This window comes from Monodon monoceros, unplaced genomic scaffold (genome assembly GCF_005190385.1).
Source record: "Monodon monoceros isolate NGI ecotype Baffin Bay Population unplaced genomic scaffold, NGI_Narwhal_1 Super_Scaffold_8, whole genome shotgun sequence".
Taxonomy (NCBI): Eukaryota; Metazoa; Chordata; class Mammalia; order Artiodactyla; family Monodontidae; genus Monodon; species Monodon monoceros.
Genome location: NW_021703785.1, coordinates 40,742,580 through 40,747,859, shown reverse-complemented (window position 1 = coordinate 40,747,859; position 5,280 = coordinate 40,742,580).

The window sequence follows — 5,280 nt, the reverse complement described above, 5'->3', positions numbered from 1 at the left end:
ATACCCAGGACATGGAAGCAACCTAAGTGTCCATCAACAGATGAATCGATAAAGAAGATGTGGGACACATATACAATGGAATATTACTCAGCCATAAAAAGGAACAAAACTGAGTTATTTGTAGTGAGACTGTTGGACCTAGAGTCTCTCATACAGAGTGAAGTAAGTCAGAAAGAAGAAAACAAATACCATATACTAACAAATATATATGGAATCTAAAAAAAAAATGGTGTAGATGAACCTAGTGGCAAGGCAGGAATAAAGATGCAGATGTAGAGAATGGACTTGAGGACCCAGGGGGAAGGGGAAGCTGGGACAAAGTGAGAGAATAGCATTGACATATATACACTACCAAATTTAAAATAGATAGCTAGTGGGAAGCTGTTGCATAGCACAGGGCTTGATGCTTTGTGACAACCTAGAGGAGTGAGATAGGGAGCGTGGGAGGGAGGCTCAAGAGGCCATATGGAGATATATGTATACATATAGCTGATTCCCTTTGTTGTACAGCAGAAACTAACACAACATTGTAAAGTAATTATACTCTAATAAAGATGTAAAAGCAAACAAAACAAACAAACAGCAACAAAAAAAGTGATCTTCCAGCCAAGTAGTAAGCCATAAGATTCACAGTTGAGTTTGAATAATTAAGTCAAATTTTTGTTTCTCAAGAACTGTCTGAGGGCAGTCATTCCACCTGTTCTATTGTCTGTGCCATCCTCCAGGTGACAGTTATCCACCCCATGGAGCCACAAAGACAATTATAAGAATATAAGTAGAGAAGATATACAGAGTAGTTGGCAAGGTGTTTTGTGTGGGAGGTGCCAGAACTGAAAACATCTCTTCTTCCTGATAGGTCATTGCAATGTAACTGGAAATGGCAGCCAAGAATGAGTTAAATTTAAGATTCATGCCATGGTTTGTAAGACCTGCACCGGGGTGTTTTTCTTCATGAGGATGAGTCCAGAGGTTGTTCCAAAAGACAGATGTCACTAATATCCTCTCTTTCCCAATATGTCCTATATTCTAGGGTGGCCCCTCCCCAGATGCAGTTTCTGTTCTCTCTCCACTACCACAAAGTCGGTGTGTACCATTCCAATATCTATAGACTTATCTTTTGTCCAGTCATCCTCTCCTTTCACACAGATCTTTCTTCTTCAAGGTCAGTTGTGAGAGGGACAAGGTAATTCTTGTAAAACTTATAGATAATATAAGACATAATACCCATTATGCCTTCCACTTTGATCTACTAGTCCAAGGGAAATTCAGCAAGGAATATATTCAACAAAGTAGTAATTATATTTATGGTGTAAGATTGTGAAATTCAAAGAGAAAAATGTAGGTGGCTGGAACAGAATTAACACTGAATCCCCAAGGCCTTATTTTAACTATTCTGACACCTTGGAAGTTCTATGAACAAGTTCAGCCTGGGTTGTCATAGGGGAAATAATAAACTGTCATACACAGAAATAGACAGTATGAAATTACAAATTTTTGAAAAAGTCTGTATATCTCCAGTACCTATTGTCTTCATCATTATCTAGATTGAGAAGAGATGATCCCTTTCTGGAGGTAACACATTCAGTGAGAAAGCTGCCTTACTAAGGTCAAAGAAGTGAGGGAGATAGAGTCAGAAATCCTTTAGTAGATTTTTTGAGAAGTCCATTCTAGCACTCAACAATACCTTTCTATCAGTGGATGGTGGGGAATGTAGAAGATTCATTAAATAACTCGACATGAGCCCAGTGTTTATTGGCTTCTGTGATAAAAGGTCAGATGGGAAATGGTATAGAAAGCTGAAAAGATGACAAATAGTAGTTTTAAGGGCCAGTGTGATGTAGCCAAAGTCAGATGATCAGAATGAAACAGCATCACCATAACCTGAAAACATATAATCAATTTTCTCACATCTCTGATAGTCCTAATAGGGGGATCAAAATCATACATAGTCAATCTGCAGGTAGGGCCAGCACTCCTCTCAACAGGAGATGACTGGGTCAACTTTTGTCAAGTGTCAGAAATCTGGCAAACCTCTGCATCAGAAACATGGAATTGTTTACTGAGAGCCCAGCTTATGTTGGTGACTTGTTTCCATACTTGATGTAATGATCAATTGAGACAGAAATGATGGAAATCTGGTTATCATTTGATTAGTAGCTTGATTTCAGTCAGTTTAATCAGAGAATCTTTCCTTACTAATCAGTGGTTCCAAAGAGAGGTGTTTTAAATCTGCCAGTCATAGTTTTCCAAATGTCAGACAAACATCCAGCTCAATAGTAATGGACCAATGGTCAGTAAAAATATAACAAATTTCATTAGACAAAGTTTTAGACAGAGCAATAAAAACAGCTTTGATTTCTGCCCAATGAGGGAAGCAAACATATCCGTTTTTGGTCCTCCTTAGTTGGTGCTGAGGTTCAACAGCTGTAGCAGCCTAATGGACAACTTCAGGTTTCAGCCTATCTAAACCATCATTGAACCAGGCCTGGAACTTAAGAGAATCTCTTCAAATTAAGAGCCCAGGTGATTCAACAGCTTTGCTTCAACCACCACAGTTGAGGATAAATTTCCCCCTAAATTGATAGCTGCTGATTTTTCGTGTACAGGTGAAATAACACCTGTGCTATTTCTGTGTTCTTGAATATTACATACTCATTTCACAAGTAAAGGTTATTGAATTCTTCTCAACTTGCTAAGCATTGAATTTGAATGGCAATGTCATGACAGAGAGTCCATGGGTCAGGAGCCAAGTTTCAGTAAGAGCTAAGTAGCAAGCTAATAGCTTCTTTGTAAAAACTGGTAAAATTGGTAGTCATATCTGGAAGGTGAGTCCAAAACTCAAAGGGTGCCTCCAAGGAGAAGTGGCTTCTCTTTGCCAAAAGTTCCAATCAGCATAATCATCATTCACTGAGACATGTGGCTGTAAGGGATCACCAGGGTTGCAGTGCCCCAAATATAATAGAACATGCTAACAGCTTGCTGGATGGATTCTAAATGTTTGAATCTATTGCTTTGGGTGACACTCAAGATAAGCTTATGTGTTTATATAGGTTTATATAAACCTATATAGCTTATAGGTTTAACCTATATAAAGGAACAAGTAGAATACCCAAGTGAGACATAACGCTTTCTCCAATATATAAAGAGAGCAGTAAGGTGCTAGGTTTCTATTTAGGTGAAGGGGAGCTGAAGAGAGACATTGTCCCTTGACTGCCAGAGGGATCAGTCATTGCTAAGAAGTCCCCTTACTTTTGTCAGAGTTTATCTTTGGCACCTTCTGAAGGAGGTGTGATAGCAGCAGGGCCAACATCATTGAGACCTAGGCTTCTTATGTGTCATCCAACCGTACATCATCTACAAAGTGAAAGTTCTGAACATTAGAAGTTAGAGCCATTCATGCTAAATCCTAATCCACTCAGGGTTGGAAAAACCATGGTAGTTTAGATTCTCCTGTTGGCGTACTACAAACACACATTGGAGACTTTGTGACATGAATGTGAACTTTTCTTGATCCTGGTATGTCCAAGTGATATTAGTCTGTGTAATGAATTTGGTTATAGTTGCAAAGTCTGGAACTGTGAGAGCTATAGGAGCAACAATTGATTTCACTTAACAATAATCTATTGTAAGTTTTCTTTTCCACTGGACATACAAGGCTATTGTATTGAGATATTGCATCTCATACTACTTCTGCTACCTTTAAGTCTTTAAAGTATTTGCTTTTATTTCTCCTCCTGGCATTCTACACTGGTTATGTTGAACCACCCAAGACATTGTAGGGAGATAAGTTGGATAACCATTTATGTATCCCACTAGCACTTCTATACATGTGAAACTTCCTGAATAGAACAATATCTTTGGCCCTATGGAACGGGAGGCACATGGGTATAATACATTAATTCCTACTAAACACTCATATGTAGGAACAACAATAATACAAATAACTGACCCAAAGGGAGCCATCAGCATGGTCAAGTTAGTGTTCTTCCCCACAGTGAACTCTGCCCAAACACTGGTAGCTGAATAAGGGCACATTTTCCTTCCACAGTCGTGGGTAAGATAACAACTTTGGATCCTGTATTCAACAGAGCCATAATTGATTGAGTTCTTTGCCTCAGAATACCCCAGCATACTCAGATGGGTGCATATAGACTTTGCTTCTTCCCCTTGATGGCAAGATATCCTTACTCTCACCTCTAATAATCTTTCACTATAAAGTTCCTGAGCTCTAAATAGAGGAGGATAGGTTGATCAGGAGGCACACAGTGAGATAGTTGTTCTGTGTCTAAATAAAACTTAGCACTTAATTTTGTTTGAGCTCCATGGCAACAGTTATGGCTCAACCAAATAAACTTTCCAATATATTTTTTAAAAAAAATTATTAGAGTATAGCTGATTTACAATGTTGTGTTAGTTTCAGGTGTACAGCCAAATGAATCAGTTATACATATACATATATCCACTCTTTTTTAGATTCTTTTCCCATATATGTCATTACAGAGTATTGAGTAGAGTTACCTGTGCTATACAGTAGGTCCTTATTAGTTATCTATTTTATATATAGTGGTGTGTATATATCAATCTCAACCTCCCAATTTATCCCTCCCCCCTTACCTCTGGCAACCATAATTTTGTTTTCTACATCTGTGACTCTATTTCTCTTTTGTAAATAAGTTCATGCACACCTTTATTTAGATTCAACATATAAGCAACATCATATGATATTTGTCTTTCTCTGTCTGACTTACTTCACTCAGTATGACAATCTCTAAGTCCATCCATGTTGCTGCAAATGGCATTATTTTGTTCTTTTTCATGGCTGAGTAATATTCCATTGTATATATGTGGTTTTGATCTAATGCTATATATTAGGTATTGAGGACCTCATTACTAACATCATCTGTTAGCCTTGGGAATCCCTGATTTAGCTCCAGAAGAAGCCACTAGCTCTATTTTCTAAGACTGGTCACTATACAAACATCCTTGAAAAGATGATCCAGAACAAAGACAGTCAGTGATTCTGTTTTCCAGACTTGAAGTAATGCAAAAGAACCATAGTGGGTTGTCTTTTAACAGTTGTAATAGCCATAATTTTGTTGGTGCTGTTTTTCTTATTGTTGTTTACAGAAATAGAGAAATAAAACCACAATATTTCACTCTTTCTTATATTAAGTGATTCTTAGCCAAACATACTTTCCTGTCTCTCTCTGAGTAATTCTTAACATACTTTTCTGTCTCTATCTGAACAATTCTTTGATAAAGATTACTTATCTGTGTTTG